We start from the raw sequence: 22,431 nt of genomic DNA, 5'->3' as shown, positions 1-22,431 counted from the left end.
CTTATACGATTCAGTGAAAAAGTGGATTGTTCTTTTCTCTCAAGTTGCAGTAAGCATGCATGGAGCATAGCTTTGTTTGGGCCAAACACAGTGCTTGACTTCTACACCATACAGTGATGTGTGAAATGAAGCTGGGTGCAAGTATGGGTTATTGAATGAGCCAGGAAAGGGGCAGACTACAGATAAAAACGTATTCAAGCTATTCATGAGGGTTATAGTCTTATGTGGTGAGCGGAATTGTTATATTTTAGATTAGATTTGGGTCTTAATTGAGCTAATAAATCTGGTGAAAGTGTGTTTCCATCCAACGGCTTTAAAGTGAATAAAAACCTGTGTGTAGTGACGTCACATGCCGTTTTGCGATCAAATTGGTATATTGAATTGATTTGAGACTTTTTAACGCATACATTCATTTTCGCACTGAATTGCACAACATTCAAGCAAACATTTGCAAACAGTTTTTGCTAGACAAAATGAATCGCGCCATTTACCAACAAATTATATATTTTGCACAAGTTGTAATAGTGCTAATATGCCGCTGCGAGACAACTCTCTTTTTGAGACGTATCGCTGTTTAAGCTCCTTCCATTTACCCACGGCTTGTCGTAACCTTTGTTGGCAATTTCCTTCGTGAGTTCCTGATAAATTATGGCATTTCTTTGATTTTTCTATCTAACATAGACGTTATATTTTTATATATTAAATCTATTTCAAAAAGTCTGTTGTTTCCTCATCCGTCCACTGACATCTGTCTTTGTTGACAACCGGCATGTGTGCAAACAGAGCGGAACTACTGGGCGGAAATTAACTAAAACTTCTTCTTCTTTTTCATTTTGTGGTGGGTTGCAACCGTAAAATGACCTAAAACTTAATTGCAATTCATTTTTTATTCGGCAAATTACATTTACATCATCGTTTATCGCGTAAGTTGTATACCGATCAAGATAACATCCGATGAGACCGAACATATTTGATATTCATGAAATTTAATCAAATTTTACTGTTTCCATTAGGCATTTTTCATTCGATAGTACTTAATTTAGATAAAAACGTACATAAAACATAGCTACTGTAACTAACTTTCTTAGTACAAACGTTCTTCAAACGTTATCCTTCTGACATTAAGGTAAAAAGTTCAATAAAATGACTTCAGAATATTAACCCCAGATATTAGTCTTTCAAAAAGAAGTTTTTAAAAAGGATTTAATTACTATCATTTTGTTTTTCCATCTTGCACATGCCAGGTTGAGCAAACCACAATACATCAGCAGAACGCACGCAACCTAAACACTCAACTCTCTTCCTCCTTTAGCATATAGGCTATTATGAACAAATTATTGAAAATACCAGGTCTTTCGGTATTACATTTTATTCCAGACTATTCCAGCCCCTTCTAACATTGAAAGTAAATTAAACTAACGTCTCCTCGCCTCCTTTATCTGTGTGAATAATAACTGTTCTTTCTTTGAAATAAAAAGGAAACATGGTTTGGATCAGGGTCGTCAAACTCATTCTAGGTCATGGGTCACATAACCCTAATTTATCTGAAGTGGGCCGGACCAGTAAACCACTTCAGAAAAGTTGTTTTTTTTTAGGTTTTTTTATCTGCCACAGCTTGATGTTGGCAAATGCAAGTTGCTTCTGCTACGACAGCATTCTAAAGCCATTGTAAGAAAAAAATTAATGTTACAGACCCCGAAGAAAAGGGTATTTTTCAGAGAAAAAAACTCTAGGATTAACGTTGTACATTTACGGCAGAAAGAACTTGGATATTCTCTGAGATTAAAGTAGTAAATTTTGGTATTGTAATGAATTACTTCTCTGCAATTTTCACACTTTGCAAAGTCATCCAATGGGCCTGACTGGATCCTTTGGAGGGCCGGTTCTGGCCCACGGCCGTATGTTTGACACCCCTGGTTTGGATTAAGAAATGGTCGGGCATCTGCATCAAATAACTACTTCATTCCTGGGCACCTATAAATGCACTGGCAGCTCACTGCAGTACCAACACACAACCTTTACCTCATGGAACACTTAGATGACGTTGGTGCTGGATTTTGACTGGATTGAAATTTAAAATGACAATCCTTCATTTCCCTTACATGTGATTGTTCAGGTTTTGCCAGTTTTGTTACTAATTTTAAGGTAATTACAAACTCCAAAGTGCAGAGTTTCTTCCCTGCCAAATAGGACTGATGATCAACAGCAACGCCAGCTGAGGTCATCCACAACGTCTGTTCTAGATGTCGTCATTGGATCTACGCCTGTGGTCGGTGTTCAGAGCTGCAAAGGCATTTTGCAGTGGCAAGCAACCAATTGCTTGTCCATAAAAAAAAGGTGTGATGTTAACCAAGGGTGGATGCAAACTATTTTTTATCGGTCAAATCCTTTGACTAATCGGTGCCAGAGTTGCCAGCCACCCTACACAAAGTTTCCGAACGACTGTGAGAAAGTATTTGCGGGTCCGCTGGGAATTCCCAGACAATTTTCCAAATTTCTGTGGTATGTCTTAATTGAGGCCAATTCCCTTTACCATCTGTAAGTGTGTGATAATGCAAATTTGATTAAGATGCTGGATTCTTTTTTCCTACTGAAAGAAACCAAAAGATGCCTAAAAAGTATGACTAATGCTAGCAGCACTGCAAAAGCATGTGTGCATCTGAGAATAAATCCAATTGTCAGGAGAGTTGGGGGACAAGCTCATGGTTGGATAAAAAGATTTTGCCCTACAAAAGCCTGCACACACATGTACACAGCCACACACACACACACACCTGTTCTCCCAATAATGACACTAAAAAATAATCAAAAACAAAGAGGCCTCTACTCTTAACTGCCCCGACTGATGGCGTCTTTGTTCTTTGTGCTGAGAGTAAGTCCAGACTCCTTTATCACCCTTCAGCTTACTGTCACCACTATATTACACCCTATTATTTCCATATCCCTCTTCAAGGACATGCCTAGGTACATATGGGTGGTATGTTTTTGTAAAGACTGTGAGGTAAGCCACTCTGAATTCATCAAACACACTCAACTTTCAGCAATGATCTCCAACCTGATGATATCTGCAGACCAAGTGTCTCATCTTGCCTAAAGACGGGCAGGGCAAGGACTTTCCAGTTTGAAACTTTGGCATCCGATAAAAGTGGTCTGATTGGACAAAAGTTTCTTTTCTTTTTTTAAACGGAGGCCACTACTTGGTCGAGGTTTTCATCAGTGCAGCTGAGTGTTCATGGGCATATAAAAACTAGAGTTTTGCTTTTTTTTTATTCACTTCTATTTGGGCTGGGATTCACAGTGGTAACTTACAATTTGAGGTTTAGCACCAGGAGATTCTTTGATGCACTATGTTGCGAGAAAATCATCTTCAATGTTTTGTTTTTTTCCAAAGCAAACTTCTACTGGATTGATTCACTGCATTTTAAAAAGATTGCTTCACAGCTTTATAGACAGCTGTGCTGAAACAGCATGCACCAAAGGAGCCTTTTCAACACACACAGCAACATGAACACATGTTATGGCATGCCATCCCGTCAATGTAAATTAGCCAACTGGCAAAAAGCCAGAAAACAACAACAGTTAAGACAGTGGATGAAACATACAGCCTACATGGTGTTAAAAGTTGAGTTTTTAAAGAATGTATTGAGCATATATTATTGGCATTACTCATGGCTCAAGTTGCCGGTACTTACTTTGACTTTGCCTGGGCCTATGAGTGAGAAAAGGCAGTTATAAATGAAAATTATCTACCACAGAGAAAAAAGTCTGAGTCCCAACAACTTCAACTCCTTAGGTTGGACCAGTTTGAATGTATTTACAAAGTGCACCATCCATTTGCTCAAAAAAATGGAGGCTTTCATTGCAGGAATGTAGATCTCAGAATGTAATTGTCGAATCGGTCCGACAGCATGCTTGTTGGATTGGTGCTTCACTTTCATTCTGATTGTAACAAAATACAAGACGGATTTTGAAACTGAGTCATCTCCAGTGTTGAGTTAGTTTTGTATGTTTAGACTCTCTGCCATGGGGCACCTGGTTAGGTCACCTGGTAGAGCGTGCGCCCCATCTACAGAGGCCCGGTCCTCGCCGCAGCGGCCGCGGGTTCAATTCTGACCTGCGACCCTTTGCTGCATGTCATTCCCTCTCGTTCTCCCCTTTCAAGTCTCAACTAACCTGTCAAATAAAGGCCTGAAAATGCCAACAAAATAATCTTAAAAAAATAAGAGTGAGAGTTATTATTATAAAACAATAATAACTCTTTGACGGCGGAAACACATTTGTTTTTAGTCACCACTGAATTATGAACATGCGGTAACACACAGCCCTTTCAGGCTGAACACACACACAAACTTAAAATCAACTAAATTGTCTGTTCAAGGACAGCACACACATTGTGGTTTTCTCCTCCTCTCAATGTGCTTTCACTACAAATGAATGAGCTCTTCTTTCCCTGATGAACACATCACTGACAGCCTCTATGAATTTCCATTACACACACAGAAACATGCAAAGGCACACAGCGCATACATGAAGAGGGGCAGGACATGGAAATAATTTGCAAGACGTCATTCTCAGTCTCAGTAGCGGTTTGTCTACTCTGATTTGTTCCAAGGCAAGGAAGTGTGAGTAAGCTCTGGGTAACCAAGGAAACAACAGCATCAGGAGACCACTGTTTGCATACAGAGTTCTACTGTACCAACAGTTGGGATCAACATCAATATCATTTTACCCCTATCATAGTCTTTCTCAAACCATAACCGTGAAGATTTGGTTGGCTTGTTCACCAGACAACAGGCTAACTGTTGAAGTTGCAAATCAGAAGAATTTAAAATCTTCTTTTAAAGTCAAGATGAATGAGAAGCCCTAAAAACGCTCAGAAATGTGAACATTTACATTTCCCTAACAACTGGGCAAACTTTATGTGCTGATGAAGATGATGAAATATGATTAAAATATAACCCTGACCCTGTTGTTGGGTTGTTAACGTATTCACTTATCATTCACGTATCATTTTTTGTTTTTTCTGAGGATTTGGAGCAGGAAGACTCTATAGTAGGGATGTAACGGTAAGCCACGATAAAAATGTTGACGATAACAATTACCGTTTGCATATAGAATATCATTATTTCAACAGTGGATTACCACGATGTGGAAACTGGTGTTCAATCCCTCCCAGCTTCATGCAACTCTCCTGAAGTTGTTGCGCTGGCGCCAATGTGCGTTTCTTGAAGTTGGAATCATGGCGGAAGGAGGAGATGACAGCGCTTGGCACATTTCTCAGCCCTCTAAGAGGACTACGTCTGAAGCATGGGCATATTTGGGTTATTATAAGAATGTGGAAGGACAGTTGATTGAAGATAGTTATCCTGTCTGCAGAACATGCAGGAAAAAAGTTGCAGCTAAAGGCATTAAACACACTTTTAAAAATGCCACGATAATACCAAAAACCGTGATAATTTTGGTCACTATAACCGTGAGGTTCATTTTCATACTGTTACATCACTTCTCTAAAGACCTCAGGGCTTACACTGCAGATCATCAATCTCTAGCAGGAGTTTTTCTCTGGCTTGCTGGTTTCAGATTAAGCCCTTTTCCAGAGAAACTCAATCTTACACTGGGCTCTTTGCACCAAAACCTCTCGTGTTCTGGGTTGCCAGGTTTGGGAACAATCACAAACAATCCACACCCCTGTTTTGCCAGGCATTATGTCAATCTATTTCCACTAAACCTCTGGGTTGCTATGATTTAGATTCTGTTGAGAGTTTTCTTTTTGTAATAATCAGAGAATGAGGTACGCCTCTGTGCGGGCAGACATTTCTGCTTTTGGCAAATTCATTCAAACCAAACTTCAGTTTCCGGGTTTGGAGATCATTTGTCAGCCCCGGGTTGCCAGGTCTGAAGCTGGATCAGCCCATTGCTTTCAATGTGAACCCCTGATGTGACCAGGGTGGTTCAATGGTAGAGCAGGCGCACATGTACTGAGAAGTTTATTCCTTGACGCAGAGGTCCAGGGTTTGAATCCGACCTGTGACGATTTCCAGCATGTCTTCTCCCCTTTCTCACTTAACTGTCCTGTCAAAAATTAAAGGCAGAAAAGCCCCACAAAAAAATGTAAACCCCTGATGCTTTTTCCTGCGCTGATCAAACGACATGCCCGAGGCGCCTGTTGTTTGACATGGAAACCACATGGGCCCAGTTAGTGAACAGCAAACCATACAGACTCATAAAAAAGAACAATCAATCAGTACTAAGTTTGGGTTTTGGTCGATTTTTTCCCCTCGTCCGGTCCTGCCCAGAGTAACACCAGAGCAGATGTTAGCTGGTTCAAAGGCTTCTACTCAACACTGGCTTTGGCTCTGTTGTTGAATTACCTTAAAGTGGTGCAAGGTGAATTTGAGAAAAAAAAAGTTTCCCTTGTGCTTATTTTACAAAATGGGACTTTGAATTTATAATCCTCTTCAAGTGGAAAGAGATTAAAACTTAATTAATTCAATTTAAAAAGGAGGGCATTGGTTGAGTCAAGGATATAGATGGTCATGCAGTACAGTGGAGCAATTGTTTCTGGTGTGACCCAGCTTTTCCACTGCTTTAACAATAACAGAGTAATTAATCTCCTGTATTCCATCCTATCTTTCACAGCAGAGACAAGCTAATACCTCAGTTGTTTTTTTGGTGTGTGTGTGTGTGTGTGTGTGTGTGTGTGAGAGAGAGAGAGGGGGGGAAATATTGCAAAGGGGGGTGTCTGCTATTGTAGGTGCAGGCTATTTGTCTACATTAGCCAGGCATTATGCCATCAGTCAGTGTTATTTCCATATTGAGACAAATGTTTAACATGTCCTGTCCACATACCCTACTGTGAGTCTTAGGTCGTAAACTGCTGCCACTGATTATTTGTGCTCCTCAGATGTGTAAAAGATGGGATGAACAAACTGAAGTGTTTTTCCTGAAGGAAACAGTGTTTACAGCCATTGCTGCTGCTGAAAGCCTGGATCTTGACCTCAACACACTTTGTGTCGACAACCTATTTTTAAAATCGCAAGGACTCGCAACATCTTTGAACTCTCCCTTTAAAAACTCTGATTTTACATTAGAATGATTTTAGAATTTAGGCTTGAAATAGGGCTGGGCAATATGTCGATGTTATAGACTAGATATTGTCTCAGAGTTTGGATACTGTCCTCTAAAAGTGTTGTCTCCTGGTTTTAAAGGCAGCACTGCAGTAAAATGATGTAATTTTCTGAACTTACCAGACTGCTCTAGCTGTTCTATTATTTGCCTTTACCCATGTAATCATTATATTCACGTTGTTGATGATTATTTTTCTAAAATCTAATTGTAAAAATATTTTGTCAAAGCACCACTGGTCAACCCTGCAATATTGTTGCAGTATTGACATTGAGGTTTTTGGTTAATAATATCGTGATTTCGGATATCGCCCAGCTCTAGCCTGAAACATAGTACTTATTATGTTACCTGTAACATACTACTGATTTTAAGAGGTAAATTCACAACCCGGTCTCACAGCAGTTCATGAAATGGTCACATTATTTTGATGTATTGTTTCATAGGGACAATACATCGTGGATTTTAGAATATTACTAAGCTATTTTTTTTTTATTTCAGGGCAATCACAATATGCTTTGTGCCAAAGTTTGAATCCAGTAGTATTTACATTCAGGGACATTCCTACATGCGTTTTATGTACATTTCATATTGACTGCCACTGGATTCTTTTCTCTCCAAAAGTACTAAGGATACAGGGGGGAGGGGGGGGGGGGGGGGGGGGGAGTAGCAAGATCCACCCTTAAGTTTCTGCACATTTGAGTTCCTATCTCAAACTGTTGATCTGAAGTGCCAAAAAATTTATGAAATGTACAGAAAATAAAGAGAAAAAGAGAAAAATAATAACTGACAAGAAAAGACAAGTAGGAGATGAGATCTCAAACAAGAGTGAGAGCGCCTAGGCCTACACAACAAGTGATGATTGTGTGGTTTTATTTGTTCCCATGACCTTGGATTTCACAGTCATTTAAAGTTCATCCCACAACGTTTACTCCTTCAGTGGCAGGATTGCCCATGTTGCTTTACCTCCTGAGAGTCTAATCCATTCCTCCGGGGATCCTACCTACTGTTTTTATATTTAAAGAAGAAACTAAATCAATCCACTCCTTGGAGACTTTTACCCACTCTGTTCAGCCTAAAGATTAATAGCCTTGTTTTCTACATAAAGTATTCGAGATTCACAAGGAGCTTTGGATTTTCAAATACTTCTGGGTTTATTAAAAGTTAAGTGCCAAAGATGTCAACAACAATGTCAATGTAAGTTTATTGCTGCTTTGGAGCACAAAATCACAGTAACCCCCTTAACAAGACGAAGCATTTCGAGTGGAATGTTAAGAAACCACCGTGTCAATGGGGTGATTACGCAGTGGAGCAAATGAAGTGATGAGAAAATCTACAAGACTACAATTTAAAAAAGTCTATACAACTACAGTTAGGTCAACAGTTCACAATCTGGTGGGAAGAGACTCTCAGGAATTGTGAAAATAGTTTGAGTTGAAGCCAACATTTAAATATAAAACAAATAGGCTTATGCTCCCTCCATTGGCTAATCAAAAGCTTGAAGAAAGAAAATTAAAAAGGATTAGTTGGTGGTTATCATGGAGTCACCCTCTTGAAGTAGTGAGGTGTCATCTCCAGATGTGCGGGGGGCACATCTGGAGATGACACCTCACTACTTCAAGAGGCCTCTGCTGTGCTACTTTCCCCTATGAATCTTCATTTTCTTCTCTTTCTTTCAAACACTAAATACCAGTATTTATGTTCCCTGTTTTCAATTATCTATTCCCCTGCACTTCTGTCTCCCATGGTCATTTCTCATCAAAGAATATTGTGATCAAAGAATATTGTGTTTTTCTATGGCGCCTCGATGAGAGAATCTCAAACGCAAAAATAAAAATGCATTATTCACTCTTGCCTCATGCAGCAAGGCCGTGAGATTTAAACTTCTACAAAAGGGATGATTCTGACCTTCGCAATTTTTGGGGGATAATAACAAAGGAGGAAACTAGCAAGCGGGCATTAATTGTCACAAAATGTGTTGGATTTCAACCTAAAATACCCCAGATCTTTCTGAGATGAAACATCACACACTTGCATGTATACATGATGATGTGAATGTAGATGAAGTCGCCCCAAAAGCTGTGATTAACCTCCCTCTCTGTCCCCTTTGTCTGTTGCTCTATTGCACACACACACACACACACACACACACACACACACACACACACACACACACACACACACACACACACACACACACACACGCAACTTTTACAGGCTTAATAAATTCCTGCTCTTGCAATCATATGTAGGACGCCACCGGTGCCAACTGTCATCTGAAAACCTTGAGCTTTTCCAGATTGAAAGCATTCCTCTGGACTAAAGACAGTGAAGACCTCCTTCTTTGCTATCTTAATGTTATAAATATCACTTTGTTTATTATCGCTGTAATAAACAGCATCTCTTTGTGTTTAAAGCCACGTAAGCTATAAATATGTATGTGTTAGTGTGTGGGAATACCCCATATCAAAAGATCTAAAGAGGCCAGAGTCTCCTTGGTGGGGGTGTTAAGGATTTTAGGAAACTGCTACCACGAACAAACACACTCCCCACTGTTGGGAACACCAGGGAATCTGCAAGCACACACACGCACACGCACACAGACACACACACACCTTTGTGTAAGGAATGCAATAGTAGTGGCACACAGATGTAAACCAGACTTCAGCTGGGTGGCAGGGGGAAGGACTATTCCGGCAACAAAATTGTGTGTGCATGAGTATGTGTGTGTGTGTGTGTGTGTGTGTGTGTGTGTGTGTGTGTGTGTGTGTGTGTGTGTGTGTGTGTTTTACACTCTGCTTTGTTGTTAAATGTTGACAAGGAAAAGAAAAGAGCGAATTTGGCTGCTGGTTAAGAAAGTTGACATTTACCGACATGACTGAGTTGTATTTGCTGACACATGCTGGGGACTTTTGATCTTTTTGTGTGCCTCTTTGGGAGTCCCAAAACTTTATAAACATACAGTAATTAATCGCTGGAGTACTGGTGATCTGTTGATTGTTTTTATCGACTAATTAAATAATTGTTTGGTCACATCCAAGAAGTCTGAAAAGGTCATTTTGATTAAAGATTTAAATTGAATCGATTATCAAGTGTAGCAAATCAGCTTTCTTTCTTGGTCTTCAATTGATCAATTGATACATTGATCAATATAAAATGGAAACATGCTAGGCAAAAATGCCCCCCACCCTGAAAACATCATGTTTCACTATATTTATTATTAATTAGCCTATGTGGGAGCTTAAATAAGCTTTTTTTTAATCTGTTTATTGATCCCCTATGGGGAAATTACAATTTACACTCTGTGTCCACACTTGGTTAGTTTACACACAGTCCTGAACTACACACACACACACACACACACATGCTCAGGATCTATACATGCACTAATGGAGAGATGTCAGAGTGAGTGGGCTGCCAGCCAAACCAGCACCCTGAGCGGGTGGAGGGGGGTACGGTGCCTTGCTCAACAGCACCTGGCAGTGCCCCGGAGGTGAAGTGGCAGGTACACCCAAAAACATATGAGAGGGAATCATTTTTTCTCGGAGTAGAGCCGCTGCTCCTTCACGTCAAAAGGAGCGAGTTGATGTGGTTCGGCATCTGGTAAGGATGCCCCCGTGGGGCCTCCCTAGGGAGGTGTTTCAGGCACATCCAGCTGGGAGGAGGCCTCGGGAAAGACCCAGGACTAGGTGGAGGGATTATATCCCCAACCTGGCCTGGGAACGCATCGGGATCCACCAGTTGGAGCTGGTTAATGTGGCTCGGGTAAGGGAAGTTTGGGGTCCCCTGCTGGAGCTGCTCCCCCCGCTACCCAACACGCGGATGAAGGTGGATGGATGGGAGCTTAAATGAGCAGTTTATTTACCTTATCTGCAGTGCCATCTAGACAGGTATACCCAAAAACCTATGACAAGCAGATTATTTTTTCAAAATAAATGCCAGAGAAAAATAAGTTCCAAAGTATCCTTTTGTGCCCAGTCCCACTTTCCCTAAAAATTGAATTTAATGCATAAAAAGGGGACTATAATTAGTACCAGAACAGAGCTGACTACAGTTACCCTTTTCTCTGTCCCAGAAGAATGCCATTAAAACTGAACCACAATGTCTAGACAGAACTGTCAAATCCAAAAATTGAATAGAAAAAAAAAAAAAAAATCAGTGGATATAATATGTGCCAGCTGAAGGCGATTGTTTTAAGAGGGAGATTCTTCAGGTCTGGGATATGTTACTTTGTTTCACATGAAGAGGATGAAAATCACTTTTATAAGACACTTTTATATCCCAATAATCCAATATTAATGGAAATTCACAAAGACATTGGTAATTGATTGGCAGTAATAATAATAACACAACTTGCAAGTGTCAAAACACTGTCACTCCTATTTGGCTTGGGGCAACACAAATATGTCATCTGCTCTGCGGATCAGTGTGTATCAAACAGTGAGGCAAAGCCACAAACTGGCCTGAGGACAGCTACTGGTGGGTCAGGACCAATGATGTATTTGGAAATGTGATTGTGGGAAAACATTGACCTAAGAAACAACCCATTTTGCTGTCCTATTTCTAAACTAGGACCAAATTAACGCCATGCACATTTAGAATACAAAAAATGAAGGTATAGGCTACTCTACTGTGAACTTAAAATAGTAACTGCTAAAGCTGGTTTCACTTGGAATATATGGTTCCATTATAAAAGGAGTGTAATCTGCTCTAAGAGGAAACTGTTTTCTGATGACCGCCTCGTTATCTGACTGCCTGTTTTTCTTCTGGATTTTTCCAGTCCCCATCTGAGAGGAAACAGCCGCAGGAAAAGCAGCCACTGCAACTGATAGAGACCAAGTGGGACACAGGTGGTCCTTCCATTTGACCAGGGGCGTGGAAACACAGCATACTAAAGCATATGTATGCTTTATCATACTGATGTAAGTATACTTTTATTATGTTGATTTAAGTCAATCCCTAACCTCCAAACGTAACCTCTGACCTAGCCCTAATCTAATCTTAAGTGTAAACTCACATCAAAACTATTCATCATTTATAGTCTAATGCATGCGTGCCATTAGTGCATTATATAATCATTTAGCCAATAGACATGTCAGAATCTAGAAAATGCACATCTCAGGTTAAGTCTTTCACTTCCTACAAAAAAAGAAAAGAAATTCAACTGCAATGATATAAAACAGAGAGAAGCAGCTGTGAATGTTTGGTATTTTTGCTTATTAAATGACTTTTACAACTATTGATTATAAAGGGTTATTTCAACACTAAAACTGCAAATAATGCAAACATGACTAACACACATCCAGTATCTGCATAACAAACACAAGTGGAAATACAATATTGCAAAAATCATACCCAGTAGTAGAATAACAATGAATTAATTCAGATGAAAAACGCAAAATAAAAAACCACTATCAGACCTTCTGCACACAGCAAATGTGGCTACTAACTACGGTAAAATAGCCTTTGTGTGTCTGTGTAGATAGCAAACCAATCTAGCTAGCTTGGGGCCCAGGCACATTTTATGCAACACAACCTCAATGATATCAACAACAACGCAGCAAGAAAAATCTAAAGCCACGGAGGGGTCATTTATGCTAGCAATGACAAGCCTGAAAAGAGCCAGACAGGGACAGATAGAAACACAGAGAGGCATATTGACTTACGTTATTTGAAGACGAAGGCCTTCCTTCTCACCTTCATGGAGGGGAAGTGGCTAGCATCCATAATGTCATAGAATCCCACTGGACTGTCTCCATGTCTCCACGCTGTTTCGCTGCTAGCTTATTAGCTATGTGTAACGTTCCACTACTGTGACAGGAGCTAAAAACAGGCCGCGTTGGAAAACTAGCTAGCTAGCTAACTGTCCTAAGGTAATTGCATTTAAATGTCAATAATTAGTTTGGCGTGAGTGCGGCAGGTTTAACTTCACAGTTTGTCGCAGTCTTGACGGTGTCGACATGTAACTGCTTTAATACTTAATATTGTTATTCAACCTGACCCTGAACCCTTGTCCACTCATTAAAATGTACTACCTGTTGCCACCCAGAGGGGCGCTGTTGCACTCATGTAATGGCATGGCAGGGGTAGAAACGCAAAGACATATAAAGATATATGTCTATGTAGAAACGCAATATGAATACACTGTTACTGTAAGTGACTGTTGCAGTAATATATGGTTATTAAAATGGCAAGAAAATATACTTTTATATAAAAGTAATTACAAAAGTAATACTTTTTATTATAAAGTTATACAGTATAAAATAAAGTGTAACAAAGTAATAGTGATATAAAATATATAATATATAATATTAAAATCCTAGATTTGGTTTCCCAGTAAAACAAATTGGATTTAAGATGGGAACTAAAGCACCTACCACCTTTGACCCACACCAAAACTATCTTAGAAGGGGTTGGCCATCAATGAATGTCTGTCACATGTGTAGTGTGTGTGTGTATATTCTTGTTTAACTATATTCGCAGTGTGTGTGTGTGTGTGTGTGTGTGTGTGTGTGTGTGTGTGTGTGTGTGTGTGTGTGTGTGTGTGTGTGTGTGTGTGTGTGTTCAAGTTTTACTTTCTTTTGATCACAGTTAGCAGAGGTGACAGTTGTGTGACAGGTAACAGTGATGGGCTAAACTGTATGTGTGTATATTAACATGCCAAGATTAATCTGAGAAAGAAAACAGACAATAGATTCACAGTATTGTGAAAATGTATATCTGGTTTATTTATTTTGTGTGTGTGTGTGTGTGTGTGTGTGTGTGTGTGTGTGTGTGTGTGTTTGTGTGACTAAGCCTCTGCCTTTCTTTCATTCATCTTGTTTGTTCCTGTTTACTCTCTAAGCAGCACCGAAGTGCGGGCCATTAAAGGCAGGAAGGACTGTTTCAAACACTGTAACAAAACTCAGGAAAACAGATGAAAACACCATCTTCCTGTCCCAAATCTAAATGCAGTTTTCCTATTAAGAAGGGTCTAGTTTCCCAAAGGCATTGCAGTGCTCTGATATCTTCTAAGGAAGCCTGCAAAAGCAGCCGCATAATGAAGCAGGTCTGAGACACAACTTGTGCAGGAAGACATTAGAAGAGGTTGTTGGTGGATATAATGTATATGGGAGAAAAAAACAGTTGATTATGTATGTGTGATGCACTCTACCACGCTGGAAAAACTTCACAGGAGCTGTAGTTTTTCGGGATTTTAAATTAATGGGTGCTTGATTTCTCCAACTGCTGTTTCCGACAATAAGAATGAACTTTGTATCTCAAAATAATCCACATTTAAACTTGTCAAATTAATAATAAATGCTACATTGGATTGTTTTTCCACCTTTTTTTGAAAGACCAATGAAAGAACCCCTTTCAGACAGATTGTATAGAGGCACTCAAGCTTGTGAACTTCAAGACAGTTGTAGTAAAACGATGTAAAATATGATGTAAAATTATTCAGAGTTGCATTGAATTGTATGACCTCTAGATTTGAAATGATGAGGATACAGTTTCTGATTGTTGATGCCATGCCTTTTACATGCAGAACATTGCAACACTGTGTGTGTTGCATACCTACACTGGTCACGTGTTTGAATCAAACGGCGTTTTGTTCAAACTAACTGAGGTTCCTACCCCTAAGTATGTAAAAATTTGAGCAATGCTCCTCAGCACTTTTTTGTGATCAATTTTTAATTTATTTTTTACATATTTAAGAAACAAACAGTGACAAACAATTACAAACAATACACTGAGACGGAGAAAAAAAAGGGAGGAAAGACAGGAGGGAGGGAGACAAAACAACACACGCAGAAACAGACACACATAAACACACACAAACAGACAGGCACACAAGACAAAGGACCATCTGCGCAAGTTAGAGGTCCGGCCTGTAGCACAAAGCTACAGCCCGGACCTCACAGATCCAGCAATGTTCTGTGCCCAGAGTGGAGAGTTCAATGTATACTACATCCAAATAGGAAAGGGTCCACGTGCGCATACACAGGTCGTGAGGTGGTTTTCAACGGGTTGCGATCATTCTCTTCGCAGCTGTAAGTCCAGCAAACACAGCACGTTTCTGAGTTCCAGAGAGCTGTAAGGCTCCCAGATCCCTCAGCACTTTTGTTAAACCCTGCATGCAAAACTTCCTTCTGCTACATAAAAAACTGACTGCATTTGGGAAGGGGGTTGAAAGCATTTCCAATTAAATACACTATGAACTCTAATGAATGGAATCAGGAAACCCATTGGTTGTTTTACTCCGACAGTGACAGATCAGAAAAAAGTCAGGAAATGTCGTGTCTCTGGAGTGTTGGAGCCATTTACATCCTGCTGGTCTTCATATCAGTTGACCTACTTCCTTTTGTTAAAGGTGCTCTAAGCGGTGTCACACGTTTTTGTAGGCTACAACATTTTTTTTGTCACATAGAGCAAAGATCTCCTCACTATCCGCTAGCTGCCTGTCCCTGGAACACACTGTAAAAAATACAGCGTGAAGGAGGGCGTGGGGGAGTGGAGGAGAGAGACACGTGAAGAGGGAGCTGGAGGAGAGCTGTCCTAGGGAGGGGCGAGCTAGCCGCCGTTTTGTTTTCCAAGACTTCGTCAACAAAAAGTGAAGTCCCCCAACATCGCTTGGAGCACCTTTAACACCTGACTCTATCAAAAGGGGATTTTTGTCTAACCTGATTTCCATATAGAGATCCTTAGATTTCTTTCAAAACGTTCCTGTGAGAAAGAGAAAGCTATGTTTTTGACACTCTTTTTTTTCCCTTTACCATCTCTCTTTCATCTTCTATCATCCGCTCGAGTCATCAGGGCAGGTTGCCCCGTTCGCCCCGCTTGGCGCACACTTACATAAGCTTCTACTTCAAATGAATCAAGTTGAAAGCATGCAAGGAGCACGAGCCTTCAAGGGAAGGACTTGCTGAGTCTAATGAAGCAACTGGCTGTGATCCCGACAGCTATTAAAACTTTGCAAAGAAGGAGGTAATGGTGACTTTTCATCCTTTTTTTAAATCATATCTTGATTTCACTGCAGTTTAATGTTTAGGAACAGCATAATTCCTCTTAGGAACAAATTGGTCACTTTTTAATACATACAACATGATTAAGTAGATGTTTTTGACACTTTGGAAAATATATTAAATGTCAAATTTTGTCAAATTTATTTAAATATGTCAAATTTGACCCATTTTCAAAAAGTTTCTATACCAAAAATGTGGGTTTCTTTCAACCGGTGTGTCTGGTTCCATGCAACGCTGTTCCATAGATAATAAATGACCCAAACTTAATTGAGTTTGGGTGTTTTATTCAATTTTATAGCATTTGAAAAAAAGTTGATAAAAGAATGATGACAAATTTGACCAAATTGTCAGGAAAAGCTTCAAAAGTGTGGGGAAAAAAACGAAAACAAAACGTCAAATAAACCATTGCAAAAAGTGACAACACCCTTGTAAAAAAGTGACACAAATGAAGAGCGTCAAAATGAAAAACTAATAAACTTGGATAATGTGACAATCGACAAAACGGTTAGAAATAGTGACAAAACAAACATGGAAAAAACTGGCCGACAATTAAAAAGATGACCAAAAACAATTTTTTTTTTTATTTCACACGGAAAAACTATAAATTGCATGGTCGTCAGGAAAACACCACAAGGATTAATCAGACGTTATGAATATACCTGGATGATAATCTCATTCCTCATCGAGCGATGCTATGCGGGTACCAGACGACTCTGACCTGTGTGGCTGCTCTGATCAGGTTCTGGGGGTATCGCTTACAGCTAATGAACCCTCCACACAAAGCCCTACCGCCTTTTCCCACAGGGATTACTGTGTCTGTGTGTGTCCATGTTTGTGTGCAATTTTGTCTGTGTGAGTCGATCCATGTGTGTATCTCTTGGCTATGTAAGGCCAACAGCACGGCTGAGTCATCTCCAAGGTAACAATAAAAGGACTTCTAGCAAGCCGTGCTAACTGCGAGGGGAACGATGTGAGGCGGCCGGCATGAGTACGAGACCATCACTAAAACACAATACAAACAATACGATATCAAATATGTGAAATGTGTCAAATGAAAATGTGCTGTAACACTAGTGCTTTTCCACAGCATGTTTTGTGTTTTTCAGGACAAGGTTGTTGTACAGTACGTGGGTTTACTCTACTTTAACTACTTTTCCCTCTCCACTGATCTTAGGATGAGAGAGAACGGACCGCAGCCATGTCTGTTCCAAAATAAGTGCTAATTGTGGCTTGATTCCATCACATGGTACCTGCTTGACTCGACCGCAGCGCCCCGTCCTCTTTTTTTCTACTGCAGATTAGTAGCCCACCGCCTCAGGCGAGCGTAGCTGGTCGTCATAGCAGGAAACTACCGTGACCTAACGCGACACACACACACAGAACGTCGAAGTCGTGCTCGTTCTGGGCATGTGGCCGTTCCCACAGGCTGAAGACAAATCAGTTTCAAAAGAAATTTGAGGCAGCAAAAAAAAAAAAAACAGCTGGATAAAATACTTTAAAAACGTCGGGACACCCCCGTCTGTCGCTAGCAATAACAGCAGTGATTAGTGACGATTCTCTCCGACCAATCAGGAGTCTGCAAGTTTTCACCTCACCTTTTGGTATCGTCTCAGCTGGCTTGGAACCTCGACTGTGGTGGTACTAAAAAACAGAAAGTAGAGGCGAGTAGAGTCGAACAGTTACCATGTAGTGGACAAACACCATTAGCTACAGTTGATGTAGTCTTAAATTGAGCCTGCAAACGTTCACTATATGTTTTGTTTATTTGTCTTTGCAAGTAAAAAGAGCTCATATCTTGCGAACCTGTTTGAAAAATGGAGCAGGCTGATGCCAAGCCCAGTGTTTAATAGCTAACCTTAAACTAACTCAATGCAGAGTATTTTGGGTAAAGTGCATGTCCGGCTGGGGATTATTAAACTAACTACGGTAAAGGTACTTTATTGTCACATACATGTAGCGAAATTCAATCTCTGCATTTAACTGACTGGAGAACCTAGTCCATGTTTTTTGATGGTGGGGGGAAACCGGAGCACTTGGAAGAAACCCATGCAAACATGGGGAGAACATACAAACCTGTTTTCAGTCTTTATGCTAAGCTAAGCTTACCAGCTGCTGTATGGAGGTAGCGTCATATTTAGCGTAAAGACACGAGTGGTGTCCACTTTCCAAGCTAACCCTTAGCAAGGAAGTGAATACGCATATTTACCAACATGTCAAATAAATAAAAAAATCCTCTTTTTCTCGAGTGGCAGTTGATTGCCATTATGTTTATGATGCAAATGAAGTTGCTCTGTGTATTAAGATGCAGTTACAGTTATAAAACACTCACTTGTGGAGGTGGACAGCTCCAGTCTCTCTTTGTCTCTTCTCTCACACATGTTTTCTCACTCACATTAATCTTGGCATGTTAATATACACACACACACACACACACACACACCTACAGTATATCACTCTGTGGATGGGATCAGCATGGAAGCACCCACAGTAAGAGAGCACAACTGTCACCTCTGCTAACTGTGATCCAAAGAAATTGAAACACACACACACACACACACACACACACACACACTTTAAATTCAAATCAACTGTGTCAAGAGGCCTGCGGGGGCTCAGTCCCGGTTCGGATGTTCTCTAGTTACAGGGACGTGTGGGTGCTCGCACTCCATCAGACGTAAGCAGACGCCCTCTCCAGCGTCTGATGACATCGGCAGAGAGTCGCCCACTGTGTTATTCGACTCATGTTCCATCATCTGGATTTCAATGTTTAATTGACAAAATGTCCCATTGCTGCGTTGATGTAAAAAACTCAAATTTGCAGAAGAATCTGTGCTTTTGAGACCACGGCCGACACCAGTGATTGATTTTGCAGTAGCCTAACTGGACTGTTGTAACGTCAGCAGCACGCAACAGCATGTACATCACTTGGGAAAGAAATATACACATATACAAATTAATCAAGATTATTTTTAATTAAATTATTTTTATAGTGTGGTCTACACCTACTCTATCTGTAAAGTCTCCAGATAACTCTCGTTATGAATTGATACTATAAACAAAATTGAAATGAATTAAAAAAAAACACTTCATGAAGTGCAGTGGAGAACGAAATTATGTTGCATTGGAACACCATAAAACAGAACTAAAAACTAGAAAAAAAATGCAATTGTAATTAATGTAAAAATACGATATATAAATGCGATAGCTAGTATTTAAAAAATATGTATGTAGAGATACACATGTATAAACGCATATCCCACACATTACATACACAGTACATGCATCATATGCACACATACTGTATATTCCAGCTTGTCTCAGTTCACAGTGTGGTGCTGTTCAACAATGTATACCATATATATATATCAACCTTTCATGCTAAATGGTCACATTTCCTTTTCCTCTGGTTTGCGTTATATCTTTACATGCAAACTGCCTTTCATGGGAATGGTCATGTACTGCAGAATTATGGATGCAATGCTTTGCTTACAGGTGTGTTGGATTGTTTTGGGAATATTGCTTGTTATTACAACCAGATGTGATGAGAAAATATGGGAGATAATTTAAGACGAAGGTTATGTGATCAAATAAGTCCTGAGAATTGTGTAACAATAGTTTTTTTTTTTTAACATTTGAATTCATTAGATTTCTTTAGTTCTGGACAGTAAAAGAATGTGGCGGTGATGCATTTTTTACAGTGAACTAAGAACTCTTCCAAAGCTTCTAATCTTGACTGAAGATCACAAACCACTGAGAGATCTGATGTTTTTAACTGAATTGCAGCCCTGTGGATGTGTGGTAGCTGCTCCCTGACAGCTGCTTCCTTCCAGAGGCCATGCTCTACAGAAACGCTGGGGTACACAAACCTCCCATTTAACATGTCAAGCTCCGCAGAGAGAGGCCAGGCTGAGGAACATCCTCCCGGCCTTCAGGCCAATATCCTGATGTGCTAGTGTTTCCCCTAAAAGTTGCTCCTTGGGACCTGAAAGGGCTTCTGTAATTGCATTTGGAGCCATTTGACAATGAGAACTTCCCCTAAAACCAAATAAAAAAAGAAATTATGCTATTTATGCGATATTTAAATGCAGGATGGTGCAACAACATATACCTTCAATGTCAGGAACAACCATAATATTATATTATAATGTTATATAAAATAAACGGAGAGCATCAAAGGCCCAAAAAGGTGAATCAATCATTATGAAGGGGACTATTTTGCTTTCTTTTATTCCTCAGCCAATCATTAAACCTAACATATGATGTATCCAGTGTTTTGCCTAGCTTTGTAGAAGATGTAGGTGTGCATATTTGACGAGGGGTCCTTGTGTCTCTTTTTGGTCATTTATGTTTTCTTCGGAGTTGTTTTGGGTGTCTGTGGTCATTTGGCGTCTCTTTGTACTATTGTGCGTCTCTTTTTGACATCATTTTGGACCGTTATTACCATATGTGTGTCTAAAAAAAAAAAAAGTCCAAGTCCTACACATGTCCATCTTGATACTTTTGCATTCCAGAGGAACAATAATGTGTAAAAGAGACTATGAAAACCAAGTCATTCCTTGTCACTTCTGCATGTCTGAACGGACAGGCATCTAGTTATACATGTACAGTTTTTTTTTTTTTTGATGTACTGAAAACAGATTATTACTGATAATTCAACTTTGAATATCTAAAATAAATGTCTTTATTTGCAATTATTGATGTGTACAAGGTGTACAAGTTCATAAATAACCTGTTTTCAGTAGATTAGTTTTTAACCAAATGCACAACAAGATATTTTTTGGTGTTATTCTCATAATCTATTCACAAACACACACATAAAAGGGAAATAAGTAGTGAAGCTGTTTGTCTGTTTGTCAACTCTTGCTGCCTTACATGAAGTCATCATCTGCATTTTGCATAAAAAATGTTGTGGATGCTATCAAAAAGGGAACTAGTTTGACATTTTGGAAAAAGAAATTGCTTTCTTTCAGACCATCAGATGAGAAGGTCGATGTCACTCTAATATCCGAGATCAGAGTAAATATACAAACTTTCCACACAAAAAAAATATGCAAATAAGCATTTTCCAACAAATGACTGATTATTGCATGTTAACATCACCTGATCAACAGTGTCCCAGCAGCTGTGGTGTACTTTGTACATGCTGCAATGACCTAAGTCCTTGTTCTAATTGCTTTATCTCAGTCAAAGTCAAAGTCAGGGTCAAATGTTAAATTGAAAGGTATGCTGTATGTATTCTGTAACAGTAAACATGTGCTGGGGTTGTATAATTGCGCCACAACTAAACTATTCCAAGGTGCAGTCTGAGCTTGATTAAAAGAAGTTGCATTAAACAAGATGTTCTGTGCTTCATCCTTCCTTTCTTTCCCCATTTCTTCCTCCTGCTCGTATCTCTGCCATTTTTCTCCTGCATCCTCTCTCGGGGGAAACAAACCTCAACAAGCCAACTCTGATGCACAGTGTTTTACTACACGTCATCCTGTGCTCCATCATTTATTTCCAAAGAGCCTCTGGCTTGAATTTGGTCATTAGGCAGCTCATTCAGAACGCAGCAGCTCGACTGGTCTTCAACCTCCCCAAGTTCTCTCACACTACACCGCTCCTCTGCTCCCTTCACTGGTTCCCTCTTACTACCCGCATCCGCTTCAAGACCCTAGCACTTGCATACAGGGCCATAATGGGCTCAGGCCCAGCTTGCATGCAGGACATGGACATGGTCACATGGTCACAAACCTCACACACATGCCTGTCCACTCTGCACTGCCTCAGCCAACCTGCTTGCTGTCCCCTCACAGCGAGGGACAACCAATCACTCAACAGAATCCTGACTATTTGCTGTCCTGGTTCCTAAACGGTGGATTGAGCTCCCTATTGACATCAGGACGGCTGAAACCTACGTATCTTCCGTCAAAGGCTAAAAACACATCTCTAACGACTGTATCTCGCAATAAAAAGTAATTACATTTGCACTATCATGCGGCTCTTTTTAGTTTGGCCTAGTGGAAGCTAATGTCCAAATGTATTCACACTTACTGCTTGCTGTCCAGAGTTTGTAGCTTCACGGTTGAAAGCACTTAATTGAAAGTTGTTTTGGATAAAAACATCAGCTACATGTAATGTAATTATCACAGCATGTGGCCTTCAGAGCAATAATACCAAACAGGGTAAATGCAGCACTCAAAAGATGAATCTCTGACCATATCATTCCTTAAAAAAGGGGGCATTCCCCAGCACTGGTCACAGTTTTTCCATATGATTCACCCTCCCTGATATCATTAAGGAGTCTGCACTGTGCTGCGGGGGG

This window comes from Etheostoma spectabile, chromosome 22 (genome assembly GCF_008692095.1).
Source record: "Etheostoma spectabile isolate EspeVRDwgs_2016 chromosome 22, UIUC_Espe_1.0, whole genome shotgun sequence".
NCBI classification, from domain to species: Eukaryota; Metazoa; Chordata; class Actinopteri; order Perciformes; family Percidae; genus Etheostoma; species Etheostoma spectabile.
Note: the sequence above shows the minus strand (reverse complement) of the source record.